Below are 17,433 nucleotides of genomic sequence, written 5' to 3' on the forward strand. Positions count from 1 at the left end.
AAGAAAACAGGACTATAAAGGACCCAAGGAAAGGCACATTTTTGGATAACAGGGCATTAAGGATAAGGAGTTATCTTTTGCACTGTCGACTCCGTGTGCAAATTAGTAGCCAGTCAAACTCCTCAGCACAGCCAGTTAAACAAATCACTGCATCGATCCAGATGCATTCATCGGACACCAGCCCAGCAGGGAACTTATTCTTACTGTGGATATAAATATCACCATCATCGGCAGTCCCTCGGAATCGAGTAAGACTTGCTTCAACTCTAAAAGTGAGTTCTCAGGTGGTTGAACAGTCTAATACTGGAATTACCGTCCCTGTCACAGGTGGGACAGATAGTTGTTGAGGGAAGGGGAGGGTGGGACTGGTTTGCCGCACGCTCCTTCCGCTGCCTGCGCTTGGTTTCTGCACGCTCTTGGCGATGAGACTTGTGGTGCTCTGCACCCTCCCTGATGCACTTCCTCCACTTCGGGCGGGACTGGTCTTTGGCCAGGGACTCCCAGGTGTCAGTGGGGATGTTGCACTTTATCAAGGGAGGCTTTGAGGGTGGTCCCTGTAACGTTTCCTCTGCCCACCTTTGTCTCGCTTGCCGTGTGGGAGTTCCGATTCGAGCGCTTGCTTTGGGGAGTCTCGTGTCTGGGGACCATGCGGACAATGTGGCCCTGCCCAGCGGAGCTGGTCAAGCAGGAAGGAGCAGGAAGGTACAGAAGCAGGAGGTGGAAAGATGAAGCAAAAGGACAAACAGAGAGACAGAAGGAGACGAAAGGAAGAGGTGCTGCAGAGAACGGATAGAAGGAGAACCGACTGATCACGGAACCAACAACCACAAACCTACAATAACTACAGCCAGGAATGGCGATTGTATGTCTTCAGTCGATTTCTCTCAGCAGTCTCGTCCTGTAGTTTTTAGTCGGTTTTTTGTTGTGTAAGAAAACGGACCCGGGTTAAGCCTAAAATGTTGTTCCATGTGTTGTCCTCTCCCCAATAGAAGTTCCGAGGTCTAACAATCAGTGAACAACACACACCCCGACACACTCTCTCTCTGTCTCTCAAGGGGGAAGGGCAGAGAGAGAGAGGAGGGAGGGGAGAGAGAGGAAGAATGGCAGAGGGTGAAAAGGGTAAAGGGAAAGTGAGAACGAGAGATGGGTAGAGATAGAGGGGGAAAGGAAAGACAGAGGAAGTGGAGAGTGGGAAGGGTGAGAAAGACAGTGCAAGGGATGAACCGGGACTGGGAGAGAGAAAGGGGAAGGAGAGTGAATGGAACGAGAGAGAAATATAAAGGGCAGTGATGGGGAAGGCAGAGAGAGAGGAATCGAGAGCATGCAGTTCCAGGGTCTGTCTTGGAGCTGTTTAATATTTATAATTGAAGTCCTTGTTAATTGACAGTGAATTTAAATACTGAGTAGGCCCTAGTGAGATTTGAACCCACAACCCCTGGTTTACCAGACCCATGCTCTAACCCTTTAGCTATGGAACCACCTGCCCTGGGATGTGGGTCATTCCCCAGTTAGTGCTGTGTGTTTGAAGAATGAGGAGGGGTCACTGAAACGCTCAGATTGTGTCTCATCCCCCAGACTCCTGCCTCCGTCTCTTCAATATTCACTTCTCAACATCGATATATCGGGTCTTTCACGTAGTAAAACATCCCAAGGCAACTCAGTCACACTCTGCCTCAATCTCTCTGTCTCTCTGTCTCTCTCTCATTCTCTGCCTCTCTCTCTCTCTCTCCGTGTCTCCCTCACTTTTTCTCTGCTTCTGGATGGGGAAGGGGAGAGAGAAAAGGAGAGGGGAAGAGATAGAGGGGGAGGGGGGAGAGAGGGGAAGGAGTGAGAGAGATAGGGGGAAGGGGAAAGAGAAAAAAGGAACCTGTTGTTCCAGGGTCGGTTTTGGAGCTGGTTAATATTTATAATTAAAGCCCTTGTTAATTGACCATGAATTTAAATACTGAGCTAATTTTGAGTCGGCCCTAGTGAGATTTAAACCCACGACTGCTGGTTTAACAAGACCATAGCTCTTACCCCCGAGTTATGGAGCCACCTGCCTTGGCCTGGCTCTCTGTGTCTCTCTCTCTCGTTCTCTCTGTCTCTCACTTTCTCTCTGTCTCTCGAGAGGGAAGGGGAGAGAGGAGGAAAGGGAGAAAGAGAGGGGTTAAGGGAGAGACGGAGGGGAGAGATAGAGGGGGAAGGCGAGAGAGAATGGTACGGTGAGGGAGTGGGGGAAAGAGAGGGGGAAGGGAAACATAGAAACATAGACACATAGAAAATAGGTGCAGGAGTAGGCCATTCGGCCCTTCGAGCCTGCACCACCATTCAATGAGTTCATGGCTGATCATGCAACTTCAGTACCCCATTCCTGCTTTCTCGCCATACCCCTTGATCCCCCGAGTAGTAAGGACTACATCTAACTCCTTTTTGAATATATTTAGTGAATTGGCCTCAACTACTTTCTGTGGTAGAGAATTCCACAGGTTCACCACTCTCTGGGTGAGGAAGTTTCTCCTCATCTCGGTCCTAAATGGCTTACCCCTTATCCTTAGACTGTGACCCCTGGTTCTGGACTTCCCCAACATTGGGAACATTCTTCCTGCATCTAACCTGTCTAAACCCGTCAGAATTTTAAACGTTTCTATGAGGTCCCCTCTCATTCTTCTGAACTCCAGTGAATACAAGCCCAGTTGATCCAGTATTTCTTGATATGTCAGTCCCACCATCCCGGGAATCAGTCTGGTGAACCTTTGCTGCATTCCCTCAATAGCAAGAATATCCTTCCTCAAGTTAGGAGACCAAAACTGTACACAATACTCCAGGTGTGGCCTCACCAAGGCCCTGTACAACTGTAGCAACACCTCCCTGCCCCTGTACTCAAATCCCCTCGCTATGAAGGCCAACATGCCATTTGCTTTCTTAACCACCTGCTGTACCTGCATGCCAACCTTCAATGACTGATGTACCATGACACCCAGGTCTCGTTGCACCTCCCCTTTTCCTAATCTGTCACCATTCAGATAATAGTCTGTCTCTCTATTTTTAACCACCAAAGTGGATAACCTCACATTTATCCACATTATACTTCATCTGCCATGCATTTGCTCACTCACCTAACCTATCCAAGTCACTCTGCAGCCTCATAGCATCCTCCTCGCAGCTCACACTGCCACCCAACTTAGTGTCATCCGCAAATCTGGAGATACTACATTTAATCCCCTGGTCTAAATCATTAATGTACAATGTAAACAGCTGGGGCCCCAGCACAGAACCTTGCGGTACCCCACTAGTCACTGCCTGCCATTCTGAAAAGTACCCATTTACTCCTACTCTTTGCTTCCTGTCTGACAACCGGTTCTCAATCCATGTCAGCACACTACCCCCAATCTCATGTGCTTTAACTTTGCACATGGGACTGGGGTAGTGTGCTGAGAGGGGAAACGGGAGATAGACAGAGAGGGGAGTGGAGAGTGAGAAGGGAGGGGCGAAGGGGAGAGCGAGAGGGGGTCGTGAGAGGGGAAGGAGTGACAGAGAGAGAGGGTGAAGAGAGAGTGAAGGATAAGGAAGGGAGAGGGGAGAGAGAAGGAGGGGGTTGGAGAGAGATAGAGGTGGAAGGAAAGGGAGAGGAAGGGGAGGGGAGGAAGGGGGAGAGAAAGGGGGAGTGAGAAAGGGGGAAGGAGAGTGAGTGGAGGAGAGAGAGAGAGAGAGAGAGCGGGACACAGGAGAGACAGAGGAGGAAAGAAATGGAGCGGGGGAACGGGAGAGGATGGGTACAGAGGGACGGAAATAGAGAGGGGGAAGGGGAGAGAGAGGAAGTGGAGAGTGGGAAGGGAGGGAGAGAGACAGGGGAAGGGGGGAAAGGGAGACAGGGAGAGGGGGGAAAGGGGGACAGGGAGAGGGGGGAAGGAGAGCGAGAGAAGAAAAATAAAAGGCAGCAATGGGGAAGGCAGAGAGAGAGATCAAGAGTTTGAGGGTTGGTCTTGGAGCTGTTTAATATTTATAATTTATCCCCTTGTTAATTGATGGCGAATTTAAATACTGAGTGAACTTTGAGTAGGCCCCAGTCAGATTTGAACTCATGATGCCTGGTTTAGTAGACCAGTGCTCTAACCCCTGAGCTATGGAGCCAGCTCCGCTAGAAAAGACCGGGGAAGGAGCAGGAAAGAGAGTGGAAGGGAAAAGAGAGAGTGGAAGGAATGAGAGAGAGTGGAAGGATGAGAGAGAGGGGAAGGAATGAGAGAGAGGGGAAGGAATGAGAGAGAGGGGAAGGAATGAGAGAGAGGGGAAGGAATGAGAGAGAGTGGAAGGAATGAGAGAGAGTGGAAGGATGAGAGAGAGGGGAAGGAATGAGAGAGAGGGGAAGGGGAGAGAGAGAGGGGGAAGGGGAGAGCGAGAGGGGAGAGAGAGGGGGGGAAGTGGGGAGAGAGGGGGAAGGGGAGAGAGAGAGGGGAGAGAGAGGGAAAGGAAAGAGAGGCAGGGGAAGGGGTGAGAGAGAGAGGGGGGAAGGGGAGAGAGAGAGGGAAGAAGAGAGAGGGGAAGGGGAGAAAGAGAGGGGAGAGAGAGGGGGAAGGGGAAAGAGGGAGGGGAAGAGCAGGATTGTTTCGTCGCGCCTTCTCGTCTCGCACCATCTCGGTAACGTTGACGGAAGGGTGCGTTTGTCTGGTCGATCACCCCAATGAGAAGGGGAGAGAGAGTGTGGAAGGGAGGAAGAGGGAGGAAGGCGTGAGAGAGGGAAGGGGAGAGAGGGGAAGGGGAGAGAGGGGGGGAAGGAGAGAGAGGAAGGACGCAGGGGAGAGAGAGGGAGATGGGGAGAATCTGAAAGGAAAGAGAAGAGAGGGAGAGGGAGAGGAGAGAGGGGGAATGGGAAAGGGAGGAGGGAGAGGGAGAGTGAAAAGGGAGAGGTGGAAGGGGAGAGAGGGTGGAGAGAGAGAGAAAGGAAGAGAGGGGGAAGGAGAGAGGGTGAGGCGATAGGCGGGGAATGAGTGAGAGACGGGGAAAGCGAGATAGTGGGAAAAAAGATGTCGAAGTGGGAGAGAGTGTCTCAGAGAGACAAGCCTGCTGTTCCAGGGTCGGTCTCGGAGCTGGTTAATATTTATAATTAAACGCTTGTTAATTAATGGTGAATTTAAATATTAAGCTAATTTTGAGCAGACCCCAGTGAGATTAAGCCTAAAATTGAGATCCATGTGTTGTCCTCTCCCGACTCTAAGTTCCGAGGTCTAACAATCAGTGAACAACACACACCCTTACATACACACTCTCTCTGTCTCTCAAGAGGGAAGGGTAGCAAGAGAGAGGGGAGAGAGAGGAAGAAAGGAAGGGAAAAGAGAGAGGGGGAAGGGGAGAGAGAGGGGAAGGGGAGAGAGTGAGGAAGGGGAGAGAGAGGGAGAAGGGGAAGAGAGGGAGAAGAGCAGAGTCTAAAAGGAACGGGAAAAGAAAGAAGGGGTGGAGGGGAGAGATGAGAGGGGAGAGTGAAAAGGCAGAAGGGGAGAGAGGGAGGAGAGGAGGAAGGGTCGGGGAAAGAGCTGGGGGGAAGGTGGAAGGGAGAATGGGAGCAGAGAGCGACAGCCACATTCCAGGATCGAATCTAAAACAAATATTTGTGCTCTCAGACTGGATATGAAGAAGACTTGTAATATATCCTTATTATACAGTATAAATGCACTAGAGGCCCATACTTAAGAGAAGGTCACTCTGTGACCAGTTCCCTTTATTACCAACACCTCAAGTGATGAAGGTGGGTGGAACTTCCCCTTTTATACCTGAAAGTCCAGGTTAGGAGTGTCTCCCACAAGCTCACCCCCTTGTGGTCAATGTTCTCAAGGTGTACAACTTAGGTCAGCTTATACATGGGTTACAATGATAGTTGAATACATGACATCACCTCCCCACCAAAATCTTATTGGGATCACAGGTTAAGTCTCTCTGGTGATTTACACTCCCTTGTAGAGTGAGGAGGATCACCCTTCATTTGGCAGTGTTCGCTTCTTCTTCCAGCTCATTGGCCACGAAGTATTGGTCAAGTCGTTCCACGAAGGTTTTCCAATCTTCACCCTCCGAAAATTTCTCCAGGATGCTCACAGTTCTCCGCATTGTTGCATTGGGGTTCGTCATCTGTACCTCGTCGCCTGCTGTTATGTCTTGAACAAAGAGTCAGACTAGATGCTGCGAGCTCAAAGTAAGTGTGACCGCAGTCCTGTATTGCAGATCTCAGAGTGCCTCTCCAGCCTGTGAGGCCTCTTTATATACAGGTGCTCCCAAGGGATTGTGGGATCACTTTGGACTCCAAGCCCTCTGGTGGTTAGACATGGTAGTTACAGGTTTACATACATAACAGAAGGAGTGAGAGAGAGGCGGAAGGGGAGAGAGTGGGGAAGAGGAGAGAGTGGGGAAGGAGTGAGAGAGAGGGGGAAGGGGAAAGAGTGGGGAAGGATCGAGAGAGGGAGGAAGAGAGAGGGAATGGGGAGCGAGAGAGGGGAGGCGAAAGAGAGGGAGGAGAAGGGGAGAGAGTGGGGAAGGGGAGAGAGGGGGAGGAAGAGAGAGGGAAAGGGGAAATAGAGGGAGGGGATGGGGAGAGAGAGAGAGAGTGGAAGGGGGAGCGAGAGGGGAAGGTGTGAGTGAGGGAAGGGGAGAGAGTGGCAAAGAAAAGAGGGTGAGGCGAGGGAGGGGGAAGGGGGAGAGGGGAATGAGTGAGAGACGGGGAAAGCGAGATCGCAGGAAAGGGAGAGAGGGGTAAAAAGATATAGAGCGGGTCGTGATGGGGAAGGGAGAGAGAGATTTGGAAGGGGAGAGAGAGTATATAAGAGAGACGAGAAGAGGAGAGGGGAAAGGGAGAGAGAAAAGTGAAGGAGTGAGAGAGAGGGGGGAAGGAGCGAGAGAGAGGGTAACGAGTTTGTAAGAGCGGGAAGGGGTTAGAGAGAGGGAGGAGAAAGAGGAGAAAGCAGAGGGTGAGAGAGGGGAATGAGTGAGAGATGGGGAAAGCGAGATAAAAATGTAGAACAGGTTGTGCAGATGTGGAGGGCAGAGAAAGATTTGGAGCCTGTTGTTCCAAAGTCCACCTCGGAGCTGTTTAATATCTATAATTAAACCCCTTGTTAATTAATGGTGAATTTAAGTACTGAGGCAATTTTGAATAGATCCAAGTGAGATTGGAACCCACGACCCCTGGTTTACTAGATCAGTGCTCTAACCCCTGAGCTATGGAACCACTTGCCCTGGGCTGTGGGTCATTCCTCAGTTAGTGCTGTGTGTTTGAAGAATGAAGAGGGGTCAGTGAAACGCTCAGATTGTGTCTCATCCCCCAGACTCCTCAACATCGATATATCGGGTCTTTCACGTAGTAAAACATCCCAAGGCAACTCAGTCACACTCTGCCTCAATCTCTCTGTCTCTCTCACTCTCTCTCTGTCTCTCTGTCTCTCCGTCACTCTCTCTCTGGCTCTCTGTCGCTCTCAATCTCACTCTCTAACTTTCTCTCGCTCCTATTTATTATGTGATTATGTTTGCCGCACGCTCCTTCCGCTGCCTGCGCTTGGTCTCTGCACGCTCTCGGCGATGAGACTCGAGGTGCTCAGCGCCCTCCCGGATGCACTTCCTCCACTCCAGGCGGACTGGTCTTTGGCCCAGGGACTCCCAGGTGTAGGTGGGGATGTTGAACTTTATCAGGGAGGCTTTGAGGGTGGTCCTTGTAACGTTTCCTCTGTCCACCTTTGTCTCGCTTGCCGTGTGGGAGTTCCGATTCGAGCGCTTGCTTTGGGGAGTCTCGTGTCTGGGGACCATGCGGACAATGTGGCCCTGCCCAGCGGAGCTGGTCAAGCAGGAAGGAGCAGGAAGGTACACAAGCAGGAGGTGGAAAGATGAAGCAAAAGGACAAACAGAGAGACAGAAGGAGACGAAAGGAAGAGGTGCTGCAGAGAACGGACAGAAGGAGAACCGAACGGTCACGGAACCAACAACCACAAACCTACAATAACTACAGCCAGGAATGGCGATTGTATGTCTTCAGTCGATTTCTCTCAGCAGTCTCGTCCTGTAGTTTTTAGTCGGTTTTTTGTTGTGTAATACAACGGACCCTGGGTTTAGCCTAAAATGTTGTTCCATGTGTTGTCCTCTCCCCACTAGAAGTTCCGAGGTCTAACAATCAGTGAACAACACACACCCCGACACACTCTCTCTCTGTCTCTCAAGGGGGAAGGGCAGAGAGAGAGAGGAGGGAGGGGAGAGAGAGGAAGAATGGCAGAGGGTGAAAAGGGTAAAGGGAAAGTGAGAAAGAGAGATGGGTAGAGATAGAGGGGGAAAGGAAAGACAGAGGAAGTGGAGAGTGGGAAGGGTGAGAAAGACAGTGTAAGGGAGGAAAGGGGACTGGGAGAGAGAAAGGGGAAGGAGAGTGAACGGAACGGAGAGAGACTGGAGAGCACCAGTTCCCACTGTCACAGGACGGGAGAGTGGAGAGCACCAGTTCCCACTGTCACAGGACATAGAGTGGAGAACACCAGTTCCCACTGTCACAGGACGGGAGAGTGGAGAGCACCAGTTCCCACTGTCACAGGACAGAGAGTGGAGAACACCAGTTCCCACTGTCACAGGACAGAGAGTGGAGAACACCAGTTCCCACTGTCACAGGACAGAGAGTGGAGAGCACCAGTTCCCACTGTCACAGGACGGGAGAGTGGAGAACACCAGTTCCCACTGTCACAGGATGGGAGAGTGGAGAGCACCAGTTCCCACTGTCACAGGACAGAGAGTGGAGAGCACCAGTTCCCACTGTCACAGGACAGAGAGTGGAGAGCACCAGTTCCCACTGTCACAGGACAGAGAGTGGAGAGCACCAGTTCCCACTGTCACAGGACAGAGAGTGGAGAACACCAGTTCCCACTGTCACATGAACATCCGGTAGTGCCCACAAAGGAAGTGGAGTTGGGAAATTGCACTCTGCTTCTATTGAAGGGTGGTAAGGCCAATTCTGCGTCGGGAGCAGGACTTCCATGCTGGGGTGGGCTACAATTCCCAGCCCAAGAAGGTTACCACCCCCCAAGGTGGGGGCCTGTGCTGGGTGATGAATGGAGAATGGGGCATGGGATTGAGGGGCCACATTGCAGCAAAGGTGTGGGAGGGGCAGGGGGCAAAGTGTGTTGGACGGTCGGGCCTGGGGGCTCTGTGCCTCAGTGCTGGGAGTGTTCGGGACTCTGCACAGATGGCTATTGGTGGATGTGGTGTGGTTGTCTTCGCGGGGGCTGGGTGCTCGACATCCGAGTGTGTTCGGCATTTGGGAAGGATTCTGACGGGACGGGCCGTGTTGGGTGCAGGGGGGAGCGGTCCCAGTGTTGGATGGGTCCGGAGCCGGGGGGCACGCTCTTGGGATGGGGGTGGGCTGTTTGGGAGAGACGTCTTTATTCAGGGAGTTGTTGGCCTGTGGGGTTCCCTGCCGCGGAGAGTTATTGATGCCAGTTCATTGGATATGTGCAGGAGGGAGTTGGATGTGATATTTTTCAGTTGGGGAGAGTCGGGGGGTGATCAGCCAGGTATTTAAACACTAAACTAATTTTGAGTAGGCCTCAGTGAGATTTGAACCCATGACCTATGATTTACTAAACCAGTGCTCGAACCCCTGAGCTATGGAACCACCTGCTCTGGGAAAGTCAGCGGAAGGAGCAGGAAAGAGAGGGGAAGGGTAAAGAGAGAGTGGAAGGAGTGAGAGAGAGGGGGAAGAGGAGACTGGGAAGAAGTGACAGTGGAAGGGGAGAGAGAGAGAGGGGAAGGGGAGAGAGAGAGTGGCAGGGGAGAAATGGGGAAGGAGAGCGGTTGATACGAGTGAGGGAAAGGAGGGCGAGACGGGGAAAGCGAAATAGCGGGAAAAAGAGCTGTGATGGGGAAGGGAAGAATCTGTAGGAAATGGAGAGGTATTTAAATACTGAGCTAATTTTGAGTAGGCCCCAGTGAGATTTGAACTCACGACCCCTGGTTTACTAGACCAGTGCTCTAACCCCTGAGCTATGGAACCACCTGCTCTGGTAAATTCAGGGGCAGGAGCAGGAAAGAGAGGGACAGGGAAAAGAGAGAGTGGAAGGTGTTCTGTCTTGAATCAAGAGTCAGATGAGATACTGCAAGCTCAAAGTAAGGTGTGACCTTAGTCCTTTATCACAGGTCTCCAGAGTGCCTCTCCAGCCTGTGAGGTCTCCTTAAGTACAGGTGCTCCCAAGGGATTGTGGGATCCCTTGGGACTCCAGGAGATAAGCCCTCTGGTGGTCAGACATGATAATTACAGGTTTACATTCGTAACAACACTTCCCCCCCGCCCCCTGCCCCAAAGTCAATAGTGTAACTGTATACAATGTGAGTCGATCTGGGGCCTTCCTTGCCCTGGTTGATCGTCTCGGTGCAAATGCTGGTGTTGGTGAATCATTTGTTGGGCCCTCGCTGGGCTGCTGTGCAGCTGGCCTTGCTGGACTGCTGGGGGGTGATGGGTTCTGCTTCGTGGTCAACCGCTGGGTCGGTTGCTACGTCTGTGTGTTGGACGGACGGTAGAGTGTGTTGTGGGTTGTTCTGGATAGTCTGTAAATCTGAGTTTGATTTGGTCCAAGTGTTTTCTGCAGGTGAGTCCATTTGCGAGTTTGACCACTAACACCTTGCTCCCCTCTTTGGCCAAAACAGTGCCAGCAATCCACTTGGGACCTTGTCCATAGTTCAACACAAATACAGGATCGTTTACTTCAATTTCACGTGACACATTTGTGCGATCACGTTATGTATTCTGTTGAAGCCGCCTGCTCTCTACCTGTTCGTGTAGATCAGGGTGGACTAACGAGAGCCTTGTCTGAAGTGCCCTTTTCATCAGCAGTTCAGTGGAAGGGACCCCGGTAAGTGAGTGGGGTCTTGTGCGGTAACTGAGCAGGACTCGGGACAAGCGAGTCTGCAGTGAGCCTTCAGTTACCCTTTTCAAGCTCTGCTTGATTGTGTGAACTGCTCGTTCTGCCTGACCGTCGGACGCTGGCTTAAACGGGGCAGGCGTGACATGTTTGACCCCATTGCGGGTCATGAATTCCTTGAACTCGGCACCAGTAAAGCACGGCCCATTGTCGCTTACAAGGACATCAGGCAGGCCGTGCGTGGCAAACACGGCCCGTAGGCTTTCGATGGTGGCAGCGGACGTGCTTGCCGGCATTATCACACATTCGATCCATTTGGAGTACATATCTACAACCACTAAAAACATTTTTCCCCAAGAATGGGCCTGCATAGTCGACATGAACCCCAGACCACGGTTTGGAGGGCCAAGACCATAAACATAGGGGCGCCTCCCTGGGTGCGTTGCTTAACTGGGAACATGTATTACAGTTGTGCACACAGGACTCTAAGTCTGCATCGATACCGGGCCACCACCCGTGGGATCTGGCTATCGCTTTCATCATTACAATGCCTGGGTGGGTACTGTGGAGATCACGAATGAAAGTGCCCCTGCCCTTTTTTGGCATACCTACCCAAATGCCCCATAGGAGGCAATCTGCCTGTCTAAACATTTCATCTTTGTGTCGCTGGTATGGCTTTATTTCTTCGTTCATCTCTAACGGGACACTAGACCAACTCCCGTGGAGCACACGGCTTTTTACTGAGGACAGTAAGGGGCCCTGGCTCATCCAGGTTCTAATCTGTCGGGCGGTGACAGGTGATTGCTCACTCTCGAATGCTTCCATTACCATAACTAAATCTGCGGGCTGTGTCATCTCCACCCCGGTGGTGGGCAATGGCAGCCTACTGAGAGCATCGGCACAGTTTTCTGTGCCTGGCCTGTGGCGGATGGCGGAGTTGTATGTGGACAACGTGAGCGCCCATCTCTGGATGCGGGCCGGTGCGTTCGTATTTATCCCCTAATTTTCAGAAAGGAGGGATATAAGTGGCTTGTGGTCGATTTCCAATTCGAATTTGAGCCCGAACAGATATTGATACATTTACTTTACCCCGTAAACACACACTAACGCTTCTCTCTCGATCATACTGTAGGTCCTCTCGGCCTTCGACAGACTTCTGGTTGCATAAGCAACCGGTTGCAATTTCCCAAATTCATTAGCTTGTTACAACACACACCCGACCCCGTACGACGACGCATCACATGCTCGTACCAAACGTTTACATGGATCGTACAACACAAGCAATTTGTTTGAACATGACAGCTTCCTAGCTTTCTCAAAGGCATTTTCTTGGCTTTTACCCCAGACCCATTCATCTCCCTTACGCAGTGGAGGGTGCAGGGGTTCTAACAATGTGCCGAGACCCGGTAAGAAGTTACCAACATAGTTCAGGAGTCCTAGAAACGACCGCAGCTCCGTCACGTTCCGTGGTCTCGGTGCCTTCTCGATTGCCCCCGTCTTCGAATCGGTGGGCCTGATGCCGTCCGCCGCGATTCTTCTCCCCGGGAACTCCACTTCAGGCACCGGGAAAACGCACTGCGAGCATTTCAGCCCGAGCCCCACACGATTAAGCCGACTAAGGACCTCCTCCACGTTCTGCAAATGCTCGACGGTGTCCCGACCTGTAACCAAGATGTCGTCCTGGAAGACCACGGTGCACGGGACCCACTTCAGCAAGCTTTCCGTGTTCCTCTGGAATATCGCCGTGGCCGATCGAATCCCAAACGGGCATCTGTTGTAAACGAAAAGACCTTTGTGCGTGTTGAGGCAGGTGAGACCTTTCGAAGATTCCACCAGCTCCTGCGTCATGTAGGCCGAGGTCAAGTCCAGCTTCGTGAATGTTTTCCCCCCCAACCAGCGTGACAAATAGGTCATCAGCCTTTGGTAGCGGGTATTGATCCTGCAGGGAGAAACGATTGATAGTTACTTTGTAATCACCACAGATTCTGACGGTGCCGTCTCCCTTGAGGATTGGAACGATCAGACTGGCCCACTCATTGAATTCGATCGGCGAAATGATGTCCTCTCGTTGCAGCCTGTCCAGCTCAATGTCCACCCTCTCTCTCACCATGTAAGGTACCGCTCTCACCTTATGATGGATGGGTCGCGCCCCCGGAATTAAATAGATCTGCACTTTTGCTCCTTGGAACTTCCCGACGCCTGGTTCGAACAGCGAGGGGAACTTGCTTAGGACCTGGGCACATGAGGTGTCGTCGATGGATGTATCTTTCCCAGCCAGCTCCTGCCGAACAGCGTGGGGCCATCGCCCGGTACCACCCACAGTGGTAAATCATGCACCGCTCCATCGTAGGAGATCTTTCCGGAAGCACTGCCGATTACGGGAATCAGTTCCTTTGTGTACGTTCTAAGTTTGGTTCGAATGGGAGTCAGGACTGGCCTTGAAGCCTTGTTGCACCACAACTTATCGAAAGTCTTTTTGCTCATTATGGACTGGCTCGCGCCCGTGTCCAGCTCCATGGACACCGGGAGTCCATTTAATTCAACCTTCAGCATTATCGGGGGACACTTTGTGGTAAATGTGTGCACCCCATATACCTCTGCCTCCTCGGTCTGAGGCTCTGGTTCATCGTGTTTCGCCGTGGATCTGTCCTCCTCTGCAACAATGTGGTTTGCAGGATTAGCAGGATTTGCAGCTCGCCTGCACATACGTTGGAGGTGTCCCATTGTTCCACAGCCCTTGCAAACGTACCCTTTGAAGCGGCATGAATGGAATCGATGATCACCAAGATCACCCCAACCTCTGTCGTCGAGCTACAGTACGCGGACGACGCCTGAATCTGCGCACATTCAGAGGCTGAACTCCAGGATATAGTCAAAGTATTTACGGAGGCGTACGAAAGCACGGGCCTTACACTAAACATCCGTAAGACAAAGGTCCTCCACCAACCTGTCCTCGCCGCATAGCACTGCCCCCAGTCATCAAGATCCACTGCGTGGCCCTGGACACCGGGGACCATTTACCTCCTCATTCTTCAAACACACAGCACTAACTGGGGAATGACCCACAGCCCAGGGCAGGTGGCTCCATAGCTCAGGGGTTAGAGCACAGTCTAGTAAACCAGGGGTTGTGGGTTCAAATCTCACTGGGGCCTACTCAAAATTAGCTCAGTATTTAAATTCACTGTCAATTAACAAGGGCTTTAATTATAAATATTGAACAGCTCCCAGACTGACCGTGGAATGATGGGCTTGTTCTTGACTACATTTAAAAAGTACTTGAAGTGCTACAACTAACAGACCTCAAGCTGGAAAGTTGGATGAGGCTGGGTTGCTCTTGGCCGGTCGGTGTGGATACGATGGGCCGAATGGGATTCTGCCTCTCCCTTACTCTTTTTCCTCCTCAACCTGACTTTCTCTTTCTCTCTCACTCTTTGTCTCTAACATCATCAGCATAGGTGTGATATATTCACAGGGCACAGCACACACAGCTTCCTAACATGGCGCGCAGCTCTCTCGGAAGTCTCCGGAAACCCGCCGAATTCTGTTTATTATTAACTCTGCACTTGCAGTACACAATACGTCCACATCCTCAATGTGGAGCTACAAACATTACAAGCTGACAGACATTGCAAGAGGCAGTCCCTCGGAATCGAGGAAGACTTGCTTCCGCTCTTAAAATGAGTTCCCCTTTATCCACCCTGTTGGTTACATCCTCAAAGAATTCCAGCAAATTAGTCAAACATGACTTCCCCTTCATAAATCCATGCTGACTCTGCCTGACCAAATTATGCTTTTCCCAATGGCCTGCTCCTGAAGGAGTGAGAGGAGAGAGGGGGGAGGGGAGACTGCGAGGAGGAAAGATGGGCAGAGAAGAGAGAGGGAGGAAGGGGAAAGAAAAGTTAAGGGGAGAGAGGGAAGGAGTGATGAAGAGAGGGGACAGAAAGTAAGAGCTAGGAGAAAGGAAGAGAGAGAGAGAATCTGAAAGGAAAGGAAGAAGAAAGAGAGACAGATATTTAGATACTGAGCTAATTTTGAGTAGGCCCCAGTGAGATTTGAACGCACGACCCCTGTGTTACTAGACCAGTGCTCTAACCCCTGAGCTATGGAGCCACCTGCTCTGTGCAAGACAGGGGAAGGAGCAGGAAAGAGAGGGGAAGGGAAAAGAGAGAGTGGAAGGAGTGAGAAAAAGATATCGAACGGGTCGTGATGGGGAAGGGAGAGAGAGAGGGGGAGGAGTGAGAGAGAGAGGGGGAGAATCTGTCGGAAAGGGAAAAGAGAAAGAGGTATTTAAATACTGAGCTAATTTTAGGTAGGCTTCAGTGAGATTTGAACCCATAACCCCTGGTTTACTAGACCAGTGCTCTAACCCCTGAGCTATGAAGCCACCTACACTGGGCTGTGGGTCATTCCCCAGTTAGTGCTGTGTGTTTGAAGAATGAGGAGGGGTCAATGAAACGCTCAGATTGTGTCTCATCCCCCAGACACTTGCCTCCGTCTCTTCTAATATTCGCCTCTCAACATCGATATATCGGGTCTTTCACATAGTAAAACATCCCAAGGCAACTCAGTCACACTCTGCCCCAATCTCTCTGTCTCTCTGTCTCTCTCTCTCTTTCTCTCTCAATCTCTCTGTCTCTCCATCTCCCTGTCTCTCTCATTCTCTGTCTGTTTCTTTGTCTCTCACTCTCTCTCTCTCTCTGTGTCTCTCTCACCTGTAAGGGTACACCTATTTTTCTTGGAACAAGGCACAGGAAGAGACCACGGTAAAACTGTTTTAAAGTAAAAACGTTTGGACTACCTGGGAGGGGGAAGGCAAGTGGTGACACATCACCCATTAAAAGCAATGGCTGAGGTCAAGGACTGAACTTGGTTATACATACAGACAAAGAGATTGATACTGTCTATCCGGGAAGTCCCAGAGTTGATTGGCCACAGGGGTTAACACAGTGCCCCCCAGAGACTACAGGTCTGCAAGAAAACAGGACTATAAAGGACCCAAGGAAAGGCACATTTTTGGATAACAGGGCATTAAGGATAAGGAGTTATCTTTTGCACTGTCGACTCCGTGTGCAAATTAGTAGCCAGTCAAACTCCTCAGCACAGCCAGTTAAACAAATCACTGCATCGATCCAGATGCATTCATCAGACACCAGCCCAGCAGGGAACTTATTCTTACTGTGGATATAAATATCACCATCATCGGCAGTCCCTCGGAATCGAGTAAGACTTGCTTCAACTCTAAAAGTGAGTTCTCAGGTGGTTGAACAGTCTAATACTGGAATTACCGTCCCTGTCACAGGTGGGACAGATAGTTGTTGAGGGAAGGGGAGGGTGGGACTGGTTTGCCGCACGCTCCTTCCGCTGCCTGCGCTTGGTCTCTGCACGCTCTCGGCGATGAGACTTGTGGTGCTCAGCACCCTCCCGGATGCACTTCCTCCACTTAGGGCGGGACTGGTCTTTGGCCAGGGACTCCCAGGTGTCGGTGGGGATGTTGCATTTTATCAAGGGAGGCTTTGAGGGTGTCCCTGTAACGTTTCCTCTGCCCACCTTTGTCTCGCTTGCCGTGTGGGAGTTCCGATTCGAGCGCTTGCTTTGGGGAGTCTCGTGTCTGGGGACCATGCGGTCAATGTGGCCCTGCCCAGCAGAGCTGGTCAAGCAGGAAGGAGCAGGAAGGTACACAAGCAGGAGGTGGAAAGATGAAGCAAAAGGACAAACAGAGAGACAGAAGGAGACGAAAGGAAGAGGCGCTGCAGAGAACGGATAGAAGGAGAACCGACCGGTCACGGAACCAACAACCACAAACCTACAATAACTACAGCCAGGAATGGCGATTGTATGTCTTCAGTCGATTTCTCTCAGCAGTCTCGTCCTGTAGTTTTTAGTCGTTTTTTTGTTGTGTAATAAAACGGACCCTGGGTTAAGCCTAAAATGTTGTTCCATGTGTTGTCCTCTCCCCACTAGAAGTTCCGAGGTCTAACAATCAGTGAACAACACACACCCCGACACACTCTCTCTCTGTCTCTCAAGGGGGAAGGGCAGAGAGAGAGAGGAGGGAGGGGAGAGAGAGGAAGAAAGGCAGAGGGTGAAAAGGGTAAAGGGAAAGTGAGAACGAGAGGGGACGGGGAGAGGGAGGGGGAATGGGAGAGAAAGGGAGAAAGGCAGAGAAAGAGGGGGAAGGAAAGACAGAGGAAGTGGAGAGTGGGAAGGGTGAGAAAGACAGTGCAAGGGATGAACCGGGACTGGGAGAGAGAAAGGGGAAGGAGAGTGAATGGAACGAGAGAGAAATATAGAGGGCAGTGATGGGGAAGGCAGAGAGAGAGGAATCGAGAGCATGCAGTTCCAGGGTCTGTCTTGGAGCTGTTTAATATTTATAATTAAAGTCCCTGTTAATTGACAGTGAATTTAAATACTGAGTAGGCCCCAGTGAGATTTGAACCCATGACCCCTGGTTTACTAGACCCATGCTCTAACCCTTTAGCTATGGAACCACCTGCCTTGGGATGTGGGTCATTCCCCAGTTAGTGCTGTGTGTTTGAAGAATGAGGAGGGGTCAGTGAAACGCTCAGATTGTGTCTCATCCCCC

The 17,433-nt window shown here is 51.3% G+C and overlaps 2 non-coding genes across 2 annotated transcripts; both read right to left on the bottom strand.

Annotated features, from left to right (window-relative positions):
• Positions 1–9,912: 9,912 nt before the first annotated feature.
• trnat-agu (transfer RNA threonine (anticodon AGU)) lies at positions 9,913–9,985 on the bottom strand. The gene has a single exon. It is a non-coding gene; the product is annotated as a tRNA-Thr (tRNA).
• A 5,176-nt stretch (positions 9,986–15,161) lies between these two features.
• Positions 15,162–15,234, bottom strand: trnat-agu (transfer RNA threonine (anticodon AGU)). Its single transcript has one exon. It is a non-coding gene; the product is annotated as a tRNA-Thr (tRNA).
• Between the last annotated feature and the right edge of the window lie 2,199 nt (positions 15,235–17,433).

This window comes from Pristiophorus japonicus, unplaced genomic scaffold (genome assembly GCF_044704955.1).
Source record: "Pristiophorus japonicus isolate sPriJap1 unplaced genomic scaffold, sPriJap1.hap1 HAP1_SCAFFOLD_288, whole genome shotgun sequence".
Taxonomy (NCBI): domain Eukaryota; kingdom Metazoa; phylum Chordata; class Chondrichthyes; family Pristiophoridae; genus Pristiophorus; species Pristiophorus japonicus.